Raw genomic sequence first — 15287 nt, 5'->3', positions numbered from 1 at the left:
GTGCGAAGAGGGGTATAGAAAAATGGAGTTGTTGAAGCAAGCACGGCGGCGCGATAGGAAGCCCGGGAGTCAGCCCCAAAATTTCTTGGGTGGGGCTCACAGGGAGTATGGCGACGCTAGGTAGGAGACCTACGCCAACTTCCTGTGGTTACCGGAGGGCTAGAGAGACCGGGCAGGCACCGTGTTATGCTGTGGTGCGCACGGTGTCTCCAGTGCGGGTGCATAGCCCGGTGCGTTCTATTCCAGCATCGCGTATCGGCTGGGCTAGATTGAGCGTCGAGCCAAATGCCATGGAGCCGGCTCTACGCATCTGGTCCCCAGTGCGTCTCCTTAGGCCAACTTACATGGCACCAGCCTTACGCTCGGTATCCCCGTTTCGCCTGCATAGCCCAGTGCGGGCTATTCCACCATGCCGCACTGGCAGAGCGACCGGGAGTATTCAACCAGGTAAGGTTGGGCAGGCTCGGTGCTCAAGAGCTCCAGTGCGCCTGCACGGTCCGGTCTACCCAGTACCACCTCCACACCCCAGCTCTCCGGTGGCAGCTCCCCGCACCAGGCTTCCTGTGCGTGTCCTCGGCTCAGTACCACCAGTGCCAGCACCACACATCAGGCCTACTGTGCACCTCGCCTCTCCAGCGCTGCCGGAGCCTTCCTCCTCTCCTGCGCTGCCGGAGTCTCCCGCCTGTTTAGCGCTGCCAGAGCCTTCCGCCTCTACAGCATTGCCGGAGCCTTCATGTCCAGCGCCGCCTGAGCTACTCGTCTGCCCAGCGCCGCCAGCGCCGCCAGTCTACCCAGTGCCGTCAGTCTGCCCAGTGCCACCAGTCTGCCTAGCGCCACCAGACTGCCCAGTGCCATCAGTCTGCATAGAGTAGCCAGAGCTGTCAGTCTGCATGGAGCAGCCAGAGCTGTCAGTCTGCATGGAGCAGCCGGAGCTGCCAGTCTGCATGGAGCTGCCAGTCTGCATGGAGCTGCCAGTCTGCATGGAGCTGCCAGTCTGCAAGGAGCTGCCAGTCTGCAAGGAGCTGCCAGTCTGCATGGAGCAGCCAGAGCTGCCAGTCTGCAAGAAGCCGCCAGAGCTGCCAGTCAGCATGGAGCAGCCAGAGCCGCCAGTCAGCATGGAGCAGCCAGAGCCGCCAGTCAGCATGGAGCAGCCAGAGCTGTCAGTCAGCATGGAGCAGCCAGAGCCGTCAGTCTGCCAGGATCCACCAGTCAGCCAGACTCTTCCAGATCTGCAAGTCAGCCAGAGTCTTCCAGATCTGCCAGTCAGCCAGACTCTTCCAGATCTGCCAGTCAGCCAGAGTCTTCCAGATCTGCCAGTCAGCCAGAGTCTTCCAGATCTGCCAGTCAGCCAGAGTCTTCCAGATCTGCCAGTCAGCCAGAGTCTTCCAGATCTGCCAGTCAACCAGACTCTTCCAGATCTGCCAGTCAACCAGACTCTTCCAGATCTGCCAGTCAACCAGAGTCTTCCAGATCTGCCAGTCAACCAGACTCTTCCAGATCTGCTAGTCAACCAGACTCTTCCAGATATGCCAGTCAACCAGACTCTTCCAGATCCGTCAGTCAGCCAGGATCTGCCAGAACTGCCAGCCAGCCAGGATCTGCTGGATTCAACTACCTGGCTGAGCTTCCTCTCAGTACTGGGCTTCCTCTCAGTGCTGGGCTTCCTCTCAGCCCCGAGCTTCCCCTCAGTGCTGAGCTGCCCCTCAGTGCTGAGCTGCCCCTCAGTGCTGAGCTGCCCCTCAGTGCTGAGCTGCCCCTCTGTCCCGAGCTGCCCCTCTGTCCCGAGCTGCCCCTCTGTCCCGAGCTGCCCCTCTGTCCCGTGTTATTTAGTAGGGTTGCTGTGGCTAGGAGGTCACGGAAGCGGACAAGGTGGGGGAGGACTATGGTGAAGTGGGGGCCACGTCCAGCACCGGAGCCGCCACCGTGGACAGATGCCCACCCAGACCCTCCCCGATAGGTTCAGGTTTTGCGGCCGGAGTCCGCACCTTGGGGGGGGGGCTACTGTCACACCCTGACCATAGTTTATTTGTTGTATGTTTCTATGTTTTGGTTGGTCAGGGTGTGATCTGAGTGGGCATTCTATGTTGGATGTCTTGTTTGTCGATTTCTATGTCTGGCCTGATATGGTTCTCAATCAGAGGCAGGTGTTAGTCATTGTCTCTGATTGGGAACCATATTTAGGTAGCCTGGGGTTCACTGTGTGTTTGTGGGTGATTGTTCCTGTCTCTGTGTTTGTTGCACCAGATAGGGCTGTTTCGGTTTTCCACGTTTGTTGTTTTGTATTGTTCGTGTTTCATCTTCATTAAAGATGTATCTAACTAACCACGCTGCATTTTGGTCCGATCCTTGTTCCACCTCTTCGTCAGAGGAGTTAGAAGAAACCCGTTACAGGATGGACGAGGACCCCTAGTGAATGGTGATGTCTGCAATGTTAATTTCCCATGATGTGCTCCTCTACCAAGGACATGATGCTATTTTATGATATCCTTGTGAGACCAGCCTGAAGTGAAACGAAAGTGCAGCGGTCAGTATGCTTGACCAGGCAATTTCTATGATGGTAACCTGCAAATGATGGGTGTAGTAGATGACCATCATACAGATGTAGGATCTAAATTGGATTACTCTTTTATTGCTGAGGATTTTCCTGCACCACAGGAAATGGAGATGAGATTCATGATTTACATAAATTCACTGAAAACCTGCAATTACACACAGTTAACATTATTTAAATGTTCATGTAGTCTAATTTTGGCCAGCTAATAGCCTAAACACCGATCAAGCAACATTATGGACAAAATTTTAGAATCCTGTTGCCTCAGGATTATATTCCTGTGGCAATACGGGTCAAATTAAAATCCTACATCTGTATCTGACAATGTCAGTGAGTTACCCTTTCTGAGATCTAATGCACATTTTGGAAATCCTTGTGAAATACATTACACCCTCTCCACATCAACATTGCCAGGGATGATTTGCCAAAATTAGATTAATGTTAAAAATAGTATCTGATGATTTAACTGTACTATATGCATTTGGCATATTATGCCAGTTGGAAAGAATGCAATATAAATCTCTCCCCATTGATTGACATGAAGTGTTTCCTAGACAGCATGATCTCTGATGAGGACTCTGATGAGGATTGGCAACGCTGGATGGGCACAGACAGGATTAAATGAGGTTGAAAAACAAAGTTCAGTCACAAAACAAAGTTAATCTTCTACATGTGAGAAATTACCCTTGGCACACATTTACGACAGGTTAATAAACAGAGCATCAGTTCCCGCTCACATCTACAGAATCAAAAATATTATTTTCATTTGCAGAATGCAAATTTGCAGAAACATCAATACAAGCCACTCGTATTCATAGTAAACAGCCTGGAGAAGTATTTTCAGTGACACACAATATCTCTTATGTACAGTATCAACTGTACAGTAACTCTACAGTGTAGCTGAAGCAATTAGAAGGTCACACAGTGAACAAATTTCACTAAAATGATCTGCCTGGGATTAGTTCATGTACCTGGGACTCCCACACTCAGTAATGCGGGAGGGTAGACGGGGCTCAACAAGAGCCGGATTTCACCTGTCATAACAAAAGAGAGCCACACATTGTACTATTTTCAATTAGAGGTGAGATTATGTTAAACCACTGGCCCGTTGTTTGTTTTCCCACACAGTAGGGCAGGCCTCATGCTACGTGGAGATTCACAACACATCACATCCTGTCTTCTTGGAAAGGGCATGATTCACCGCTCTCCTCTCTCCTCCCCTAAGGCAGTGGCAGTACTACAAGGTAGTTATATCCACAGCAACACTAAGCCTGTTGGGAAATGTTTTCAGCTCATTCAGCTGTAAACACTAACACATACATTTACAGATTTGCAAAAGAGGAATGTTCAACAGTTTATTCGCAGAATGGCTGGCGTAATACAATTGTTTGCTTAGCTGTGTGCTGTTAGTCATCGTATTTGTCATCTCCTGTCTCAAGAGGTTACAAGCAGTTATTTACAAGTAAATAACTGTCAGGTTTCATGAAATTAGGGCATTACGGTGCACTGTTATTCCCAGCCAAGAATGGTAATCATGTCACACTTTGTGTGCATAAAGGTCTAGCTCGGCAGAAAACTGAGCTGAGACACCATTTCTAGAAGTGCTGAGGAGAGTGGAAATGGGAATACAAGTGTGTCATCTTCAACCACAGGAGGTTCGTGGCACCTTAATTGGGTAGAACAGGCTCGTGGTAATGGCTGGAGACAATGTTCCAGACGTTATTATGAGTCGTCCTCCCCTCAGCAGCCTCCACTGTCTTCAACCCACCATAAAAATAAAAACAACGTTGCAAATCCACTTTCACAATGCTTTTAAATGAAATGCTGTTCACACGCTCCCCACAATGCATTTCCAATGTCCTTGTCATAATCTACTCTGCACATTCAGAAGCTCAATCTGACTTACACCTACAGTCTTATAGGCTCGTGGCCAATCCTCAAAAAGGGCTTTAGTTTTTGAGATATGTATAAAAAACACAAGCATGCTTTTCCATATTTTTAAGGTCTCCCATATAAGCAAATATTTTACTGCGAAAGTGGTTACATTTATTTTGTGACACACCCCCTTAACTCGAAGTGTAGAATAATGTTTCGCTGGAGGGGGTGTGGGCCACATAAGCTTATGTAACCCAATATTACATGCTCTGATATTGCTAGACCCATTGCTATGAGACTCGAAATTGAGCTCAGGTGCATCCTGTTTCCATTTATCATCCGTGAAATGTTTCTACAACTTGATTGGAGCCCACCTGTGGTAAAATGATTTGGAAAGGCACACACCTCTCTATATAAGGTCCCACAGTTGACACTGAGTGTCAGAGCAAAAACCATGCCATGAGGTCGAAGGAATTGTCCATAGAGCTTCGAGACAGGATTGTGTCGAGGCACAGATCTGGGGAAGGGTACCAAAAAAATGTCTGCAGCATTGAAGATCCCCGGGAAAACAATGGCCTCCATCATTCTTAAATGGAAGAAGTTTGGAACCACCAAGACACTTCATAGAGCTGGCCGCCCGGCCAAACTGAGCAATTGGGGGAGAAGGGCCTTGGTCAGGATGGTGACCAAGAACCCGATGGCCACTCTGACAGAGCTCTAGAGTTCCTCTGTGGAGATGGGAGAACCTTCCAGAAGGACAACTATCTCTGCAGCACTCCACCAATCAGGCCTTTATGGTGCCCAGATGGAAGTCACTCCTCATAAAAGGCATGACAACCAACTTGGAGTTTGCCAAAAGGCACCTAAAAACTTTCAGACCATGAGAATAAAGATTATCTGGTCTGATGAAACCAAGATTTAACTCTTTGGCCTGAATGCCAAGGTTCACTTCTATTGGAAACCTGGCACCATCCCTAAGGTGAAGCAAGGTGGTGGCAGCATCATGCTGTGGGGAGGTTATTCAGCAGCAGGGAGACTTGTCAGGATCGAGGCAAAGATGAACGGAGCAAAGTACAGAGAGATACTTGAAGAAAACCTGTCCAGAGGGCTAGGGAACTCAGACTGGGGTGAAGGTTCACCATCCAACAGGGTAACGACCCTAAGCACATATCCAAGACAATGCAATAGTGGCTTCGGGATAAGTCTCTGAATGTCCTTGAGCAGCCCAGCCAGACTTGAACCCGATCGAACGTCTCTGGAGAGACCTGAAAATACTTGTGCAGCAACCCTCCCCTGTCAGGACCCAGTTACGAACCTGGGTCTCCGGAGTGAGAAACAGTCACTTAACCAACTGAGCCACGAATAGTCAGCAGAACCCAGAAGATGAGGCAGACACAGCAGTACTTAAGACGGTGTATTTAATAAAGTAAAAAAGGAGAAGTCCTTCAATACAAAAAATGGCAAATCCAAAAGGTGGTAGGAATAGCACAAAAAAGCCTCAAGAGATACTCAAAAACAAAACAGAATTCCACAAGAGCATCCACCGGAAACGACAAGAATACAAAAAAACACTAATGCTGGGTGCTAACATACAAACACAGAGCACAGAACTGAGGGAAACTAAGGGTTTAAATACAATCAGGGAAAAACGAGGCACAGGTGCAAATAATAATGGGGAACAAGGGAAAAAACATGAGGTCAAAAAGCACAATGGGGGCATCTAGTGACCAAAACGCGGAACAACCCTGGCCAAATCCTGACAGAATCCCCCCCCTAGGAACGGCTCTTGACGTTCCTACCAGCTCTCTCAGGGTGGAGGGCCCTGAACTGACGAATGAGGTCAGGGTCCAGGATGTCTTTGGCAGGAACCCAGGAGCGCTCCTCGGGACCGTAGCCTTCCCAGTCCACCAGATACTGCCAGGACCGCTGCACCCGGCGGGAATCCAGTATCCGATGGACGGTATAAGCCGGCTGGCCTCCAATGACACGAGGCGGAGGGGAGGTCTGTCTGCCGGGACAAGGGGAGAAAAAACAACAGGTTTTAACAATGAAATGTGAAATGTGGGATTAATCTTAAGGGATCTGGGTAAGTGTAGGCGATAAGAAACTGGGTTAACTCTCCTGGCAACCTTGAAGGGACCGATGTATTTTTGGGACAGCTTGCGAGACTCCACCCGTAGAGGTAAGTCTCTTGTGGAGAGCCAGACTCTCTGGCCGGGGCGCAGGGTAGGCCCGGGACGGCGATGTCTGTTGGCTTGTTGTTGGTACCTCTGTGAGGAACGCATAAGATTAAGACGGGTCTTCCTCCACATAAGCCGACCATGTGGACGGGTTGTCACGAGTCATACATCGGAGGGTGGTTTCCAGCTCTTGATTCATCCTCTCTGTTTGGCCGTTGGACTCCGGATGGTACCCTGAAGATAGACTGGCAGAAGCCCCCATGAGTTGGCAGAAGGCCTTCCAAAACCTTGAGGCGAACTGGGGACCTCTGTCAGAAACCATATCTTGAGGAATGCCGAAGACTCGGAACACATGATTAATTACCAACTCAGCCGTTTCCTTGGCAGAAGGTAACTTAGTCAGAGGGACGAACCTGGCCGCCTTTGAAAACCTGTCGATTATGACTAGGATAGTAGTATTGCCATGGGATGGAGGAAGTCCAGTAATAAAGTCCAATGAGATATGGGACCAGGGTCTGTGGGGAACAGGTAAAGGGTGAAGGAGTCCTTGAGGGCGGAGGTGAGAAGATTTGCCCTGGCAGCACACGGGACAGGCATTGACGAAAGTGGCAACGTCTTCTCTTATGGTAGGCCACCAGAATTTACGCTGGATGAACTCCAAGGTGCGACCTACGCCCGGATGACAGGTGATGCGAGAGGAGTGCCCCCACAGAAGGACCTGAGTCCTCACTGCCTTGGGGACAAACAACCGATTGGCAGGACCTCCTTTCGGGTCCGGTTCGCTAGCTTGAGCACGTCTCACGGTATCCTCAACTTGCCACGAGATCGGAGCCACAATCTTAGCAGTAGGAAGGACAGGCATGTCCGTGTCATCTCGAATGGCAGGAGCGTAGACTCGGGACAGGGCATCCGGTTTGAGATTCTTCGACCCGGGCCAATAGGTGAGGATAAACTGGAATCGATTGAAGAAAAGAGACCATCTAGCTTGTCTAGAGTTCAACCGCTTCGCCTGCTGGATATACTCCAGATTTTTGTGGTCCGTAAGCACTTGAAACGGGTGAGAAGCCCCCTCGAGCCAGTGTCTCCATTCCTTCAATGCCATCTTAACCGCTAGGAGTTCACGATCCCCCACATCGTAGTTCCTCTCAGTCGGGGTAAGCCGGTGTGAGAAGAAAGCGCACGGATGAAGCTTCTTGTCTTCACCCCTCTGAGACAGGACAGCTCCAACACCAACCTCTGATGCGTCTACCTCCACCACAAATGGTTCATCCGTAGTCGGTAGTATCAGGATGGGAGCAGAGAGAACGCGCTGCTTGAGTCCTTGGAAGGCCGTCTCAGCTTCTCTTCCCCACAAAAACCTTGCATTGCCACCCTTGGTTAAAGCTGAGAGAGGGGCTGCCACCAAGCTGAAGTTCTTGATGAACTTGCGGTAAAAGTTTGTGAAGCCCAGGAAACGCTGAACTTCCTTAACGGATTTGGGGGTGGGCCAATCCGCTACCGCCCCTACCTTCCTGGGGTCCATTTGGACTCGACCGGGTTCCACTACAAATCCCAGGAATTGTACTCGGGATGAATGGAATTCACATTTTCCGGCTTAACGTACAGATGGCTGTCCAGGAGGCGTTTGAGTACTTGTCTGACATGCTTAGTGTGTTCTTGAAGGGAGCTCGAAAAGATGAGGATGTCATCCAAGTAAACGAACACAAATATGTTAAGCATATCCCTAAGCACATCGTTTATGAGCGCTTGGAACACCGCTGGGGCGTTGGTCAGGCCGACGGGCATCACCAAGTATTCATAGTGACCAGTAGGCGTGTTGAAAGCGGTCTTCCACTCGTCACCAGGTCTGATCCGCACAAGATGGTATGCGTTCCGCAGGTCAAGCTTAGTGAAAACAACTGCTTCCTGGAGCAGCTCGAAGGCTGTGGCCATAAGGGGTAGCGGGTAACGGTTACGGACGGTTATGGCATTGAGTCCCCGGTAGTCGATGCAAGGACGTAATCCACCGTCTTTCTTGGCCACAAAGAAAAACCCTGCTCCCGCCGGGGGAGGTGGATGGACGCATGAGGCCTGCTTCCAGAGCGTCCTTGATGTAGGTATCCATAGCAGCTCGTTCGGGTGGAGATAGGGAAAAGATCCGACCCCTGGGGGGCAAGTGCCCGGAAACAGGTCGATGGGGCAATCGTAAGGTCTATGGGGTGGTAGCATGGTAGCCCTCTGTTTGCTAAACACCAGTTTGAGGTCATGGTAACACTCGGGAACTCGGGTCAGGTCGATGGATTCTAAAGACTCGGGAGTAGAACTCGGGAATTCTGGAAAATACAAGTAGCTTGGCACGTAGGACCCCACTGCTTGATAGTGCCCACAGACCAGTCGATGTGAGGGTTATGGCTGTGAAGCCAGGGGTATCCAAGGACGAGAGGGAACTCGGAACAGGAGATCAAATGAAAGTTCATCAATTCCTGGTGTTGTGAAACTGAAAGTCGCAAGGAGGTAGTGACATGAGTGACAAGTCCAGATCCCAAAGGGCTTCCATCCAATGTAGTGACCCTCATGGGTTCACTTAGAGGTTCAGAGGGAACGCCATTCTCCTTCGCCCAGACACCATCCATGAAGTTACCTGCGGCTCCAGAGTCTACCAAGGCTTGAAGGTGAAGCTTGTGGTTGTCCCAGGAGAGGGTGACTGGAATGAGCAGACGGGAGTTGGACAGATGGGAGGAGGTTATGTTTCCCGTTACAGTTCCCCCGGTCTGTACGGGACAGAGCGTTTCCCTGGAGCCCGGGACACGTGGAACGGAAATGGCCCGGTTTGCCGCAATATAGACAGCGTCGCTCCCTCATCCGGCGGTCTCTCTCAGCCTGGGAGATGCGTCCAATCTGCATGGGTTCCGATGGAGCCAGCGAGGATAAAGGTGGGGACTCGGAGCTAGGACTGATAGGGGCTAGAGGTCTACGGTTGAGTTCTCTCTCTCTCAGACGCTGGTCAATGCGTGAGGCCAACTTGATCAGGGACTCGAGATTGTCCGGTGGTTCCCGAGTGGCCAGTTCATCTTGGATAGTGTCGGAAAGGCCTTTCAGAAAGCACACCGTGAGCGCCTCGTTGTTCCAGCCACTTGCTGCTGCCACCGTGCGGAACTGGATGGCATAGTCCGTCACGCTGCGCCAACCTTGGTGGAGAGTCAGGAGCTGTTTGGCTGAGTCAGAACCACTGCTTGGGCCTTGAAACACTCGTTTGAATTCCTCAGCAAAGGCAGAGTAGCTGGCACAGCAGGAACTATGGGCATCCCACACAGCAGTAGCCCAGGCCAGGGCTTTTTCCGACAGCAGGGTGATGATATAAGCGATCTTAGACCGGTCGGTGGGAAACGACGAGGGTTGTAGCTCAAAGGAGAGAGAACATTGGGTGAGAAACCCTTTACAAGCACTTGGATCACCTGAGAACCGTTGGGGAGGTAGAAGACGAGGTTCAGCCAGGGGGTTAACTGCCATGGGTACGTGAATCTGAGGTACTGGGACGGGAACTGTTGCCGGGGTAAGACGATCAGATATTTGCTTAATGGAAGTCAGCATCTCCGACAGAAGATGAGAATGTCTAGTCATTAAGGCCTCTTGCTGAACCAGGGCGGCTTCGTGGCGTTGGACAGTCTCCTGGTGGTGGGACAGCATGGCAAAAAGGTCCTGGGAACTGGCTGCCTCTGGGTTCATTTTTATCTCTGTGTTTCTGTCAGGACCTGGTTACGAACCTGGGTCTCCGGAGTGAGAAACAGTCACTTAACCAACTGAGCCACGAATAGTCAGCAGAACCCAGAAGATGAGGCAGACACAGCAGTACTTAAGACGGTGTATTTAATAAAGTAAAAAAGGAGAAGTCCTTCAATACAAAAAATGGCAAATCCAAAAGGTGGTAGGAATAGCACAAAAAAGCCTCAAGAGATACTCCAAAACAAAACAGAATTCCACAAGAGCATCCACCGGAAACGACAAGAATACACAGAACACTAGGGCTGGGTGCTAACATACAAACACAGAGCACAGAACTAAGGGAAACTAAGGGTTTAAATACAATCAGGGGAAACGAGGCACAGGTGCAAATAATAATGGGGAACAAGGGAAAAAACATGAGGTCAAAAAGCACAATGGGGGCATCTAGTGACCAAAACCCGGAACAACCCTGGCCAAATCCTGACACTCCCCATCTAACCTGACACAGCTTGAGAGGATCTGCAGAGAAGGATGGAAAAAACTCCCCAAATACAAGTGTGCCAAGCTTGTAGCATCCTACCCAAGAAGACTCAATGCTGTAATCGTTGCCAAAGGTGCTTCAACAAGTACTGAGTAAAGGGTCTGAATACTTATGTAAATGTGATATCACTTTTTTATTTGTAATAAATTAGCAAACGTTCCTAAAAAACTGTTTGGGCTTTGTCATTATGGGGTATAGTGTGTAGATTGATGATGGAATTCTTTATTTTTATTTTTTTTGAATTTTTACCCCGTTTTCTCCCCAATTTCATGGTATCCAATTGTTTTAGTAGCTACTATCTTGTCTCATCGCTACAACTCCCGTATGGGCTCAGGAGAGATGAAGGTTGAAAGTCACACGTCCTCCGATACACAACCCAACCAAGCTGCACTGCCCCTTAACACAGTGCGCATCCAACCCGGAAGCCAGCCGCACCAATGTGTCGGAGGAAACACCGTGCACCTGGCCGGCCACAGGAGTCGCTAGTGCGCGATGAGACAAGGACATCACTACCGGCCAACCCCTCCCTAACCCAGGTGACGCTTGGCCAATTGTGCGTCGCCCCACGGACCTCCCAGTCGCGGCCGGTTACGACAGAGCCTGGGCGCGAACCCAGAGTCTCTGATGGCACAGCTGGCGCTGCAGTACAGCGCCCTTAACCACTGCGCCACCCGGGAGGCCAATTTTTGAATAAGGCCGTAACATAGCAAAATGTGGAAAAAGTCAAGGGGTCTGAATACTTTCCGAAAGCACTGTACAGTCAAACACTTTTGTCTGGATATATAAAAAGGCAGCAGACTGCCTGATATGTCAATCCTAAGTATTCCAAGTCACAAGCCTCTGAGGATCATTGAGGCAACTGAGAGGCTCCAACGAAAGGAAAGAGAATCCAACCCTGGACTCTGACACCCTCTCCCAAGCTCTACAACTTGCTCCCACTGTGGTACAATGAACCAACACAACTTGACACTTATTGACAAGAAAGGCCATCAACTTATTGGTACTTCGCATGTCATAGGTAATGTACCTCTCCAATGGCAATGCCACCCTGAATCTACCAGAACTATCCTTGATAGGCCCACTCCACCTCAGTTCTCCCCGCAGGCAGTTACTAGAGACAGAGACATCATTCAACTGGACTGCCTCGTGCCAGGTCATTCCACAGCCAAAATGCTGTCTGGAAATTGTTGTAACTGTAACGGCTTTCTTCTACCTCCTCTGACGAAGAGGTGGAACAAGGATCGGACCAAAATACAACGTGGTTCGTTCGATACATCTTTAATAATGAAGAACACGAACAATACAAAACAACAAACGTCGAAAACCGAAACAGCCCTGACTGGTGCAACAAACACAGAGACAGGAACAATCACCAACAAACACACAGTGAAACCCAGGCTACCTGAATATGGTTCCCAATCAGAGACAACGATAATCACCTGACTCTGATTGAGAACCGCCTCAGGCAGCCATAGACTAATCTATACACCCCACACAACCCCAAGACGAAACACACTACAAATAAACCCATGTCACACCCTGGCCTGACTCAATAAATGAATATAACATAATAAATATAGACCAGGGCGTGACAGTAACTGTAACTATTTTGCCACCTACCATGGCTGGCCAGGCCATGTGACACCTGAACTGGACTCCCATGTCAAGTATGAGCTTTCATAATGGGGTGGCTCATGCAGTAATCCCAACATCTCTATAAGGACATATGCTATTTATGGCAAGCAATGTAATTTAGGATGGTAGCACTTACTGTATGTGATTGTTTATGGTGGGGAAGATTTCCTGTGAGATAGTAGTCTTTGTGCACCATGCTTGATCAGCTCCAACTCCCTGCAACCCTTTTACTGGCCATCAAAGCCCAGGGATCATCTTCAAATGTGTATGTGTGTAGAGCTGCGCAATGTTGCGCAATCCTTCACAACCAAGACTTCTTAGTCATAGTATACTGTATGACCTAGCTACACTCTAACTAACCTATAAGTAACCTGAGGTTGCCCTCACAGGTTCAGTCACTCTCCACATCTCCTACTGGGCGTGCCCCAGTCGGTAATCAATGTCAACCACCATCAGTTAATATCGGCCAAATAATCATCTTACCTAACTTCCAAAGGAATATAAAGAAATACAGTACCCGTGAAAAGTTTGGACACCAACTCATTCAAGGGTTTTTCTTTATTTTGACTATTTCTACATTGCAGAAAATTAAGTGAAGACATCAAAACTATAAAATAACACATATGGACTCATGTAGTAACCAAAAAAGTGTTATACAAATCAAAATATATTTTAGATTAAATAGATTTTTTAAAGTAGCCACCCATTGAATTGATAACAGCTTTGTACACTCTTGGCATTCTCTCAGCCAACTTCATGAGGTAATCAGCTGGAATGCATGTCAATTAACAGGTATGTCTTGTTAAAAGTTAATTTGTGAATTTCTTTCCTTTTTGATGCGTTTGAGCCAATTAGTTGTGTTGTGACAAGGTAGGATTGGTATACAGAAAATAGCCCTATTTGGTAAAAGACCAAGTCCATATTATGGCAAGAACAGCTCAAATCAGCAAAAAGAAACGACAGTCCATCATTACTTTAAAAACCTCTTAAGGCTCGTACCCTTTTTTTCCAATTTCCTCCTAAAATGACATAACCAAATCTAACTGCCTGTAGCTCAGGACCTGAAGCAAGGATATGCATATTCTTGATACCATTTGAAAGGAAACACTTTGAAGTTTGAGTAAATGTGAAGTTAATGTAGGAGAATATAACACATTCGATCTGGTAAAAAGATAATACAAAGGGCACAGACACAGCAGGGTTTCAAACTGTAGAACCCAGTTCCTACATTTTAATTTAAAAATGTATTTTATCAAACAAAACTTTGCTACATTTTATCTCTGGGACCCTCAAGATGATAAATCAGAGCAAGATTACTGAATGTAAATACAGTATTTACCTTCAGAGGGGAATGTATAAGACCAGTTGCCGTGATGAATGTTTTTCGTTGTTGTGCACTCTTCTCAAACAATAGCATGGTATTTTTTTCACTGTAATAGCCACTATAAATTAGACTGTGTAGTTAGATTAACAATAATTTAAGCTTTCTGCCCATATAAGACATGTCTGTTTCCTGATAAATCTTCTTGTACTTACAATGTCATGCTAATCACATTAGCGCACGTTAAGTCAACCGTCTCACGGGGGGGGGGGGACACCGATCCCATAGAAGTTTAAGGATAAGAAAGTAGTCAAGATGACGAGCTTGATTGAACCCCAGCCATGTATACAGTGGGGCAAAAAAAGTATTTAGTCAGCCACCAATTGTAAAAGTTATCCCACTTAAAAAGATGAGAGAGGCCTGTAATTTTCATCATAGGTACACTTCAACTATGACAGACAAAATGAGAAAAAAAATCCAGAAAATCACATTGTAGGATTTTTTATGAATTTATTTGCAAATTATGGTGGAAAATAAGTATTTGGTCAATAACAAAAGTTTATCTCAATACTTTGTTATTTACCCTTTGTTGGCAATGACAGAGGTCAAACATTCTCTGTAAGTCTTCACAAGGTTTTCACACACTGTTGCTGGTATTTTGGCCCATTACTCCATGCAGATCTCCTCTAGAGCAGCGATGTTTTGGGGCTGTTGCTAGGCAACACGGACTTTCAACACACTCCAAAGGTTTTCTATGGGTTTGAGATCTGGAGACTGGCTAGGCCACTCCCGGACCTTGAAATGCGTCTTACGAAGCCACTCCTTCCTTGCCCGGGCGGTGTGTTTGGGATCATTGTCATGCTGAAAGAGCCAACCACGTTTCATCTTCAATGCCCTTGCTGATGGAAGGAGGTTTTCACTCAAAATCTCACGATACATGGGCCCATTCATTCTTTCCTTTACACGGATCAGTCGTCCTGGTCCCTTTGCAGAAAAACTGCCTCAAAGCATGATGTTTCCACCCCCATGCTTCACAGTAGGTATGGTGTTCTTTGGATGCAACTTAGCATTCTTTGTCCTCCAAACACACGAGTTGAGTTTTTACCAAAAAGTTATATTTTGGTTTCATATGACATTTTCCCAATGTTCTTCTGGATCATTCAAATGCTCTCTAGCAAACTTCAGACTGGCCTGGACATGTACTGGCTTAAGCAGGGGGACACGTCTGGCACTGCAGGATTTGAGTCCCTGGCGGCGTAGTGTGTTACTGATGGTAGGCTTTGTTACTTTGGTCCCAGCTCTCTGCAGGTCATTCACTAGGTCCCCCCATGTGGTTCTGGGATTTTTGCTCACCGTTCTTGTGATCATTTTGACCCCACCGGGTGAGATCTTGCGTGGAGCCCCAGATCGAGGGAGATTATCAGTGGTCTTGTATGTCTTCCATTTCCTAACAATTGCTCCCACAGTTGATTTATTCAAACC

The sequence above is a fragment of the Oncorhynchus masou genome, chromosome 11 (assembly GCF_036934945.1).
Source record: "Oncorhynchus masou masou isolate Uvic2021 chromosome 11, UVic_Omas_1.1, whole genome shotgun sequence".
NCBI classification, from domain to species: Eukaryota; Metazoa; Chordata; class Actinopteri; order Salmoniformes; family Salmonidae; genus Oncorhynchus; species Oncorhynchus masou.
Note: the sequence above shows the minus strand (reverse complement) of the source record.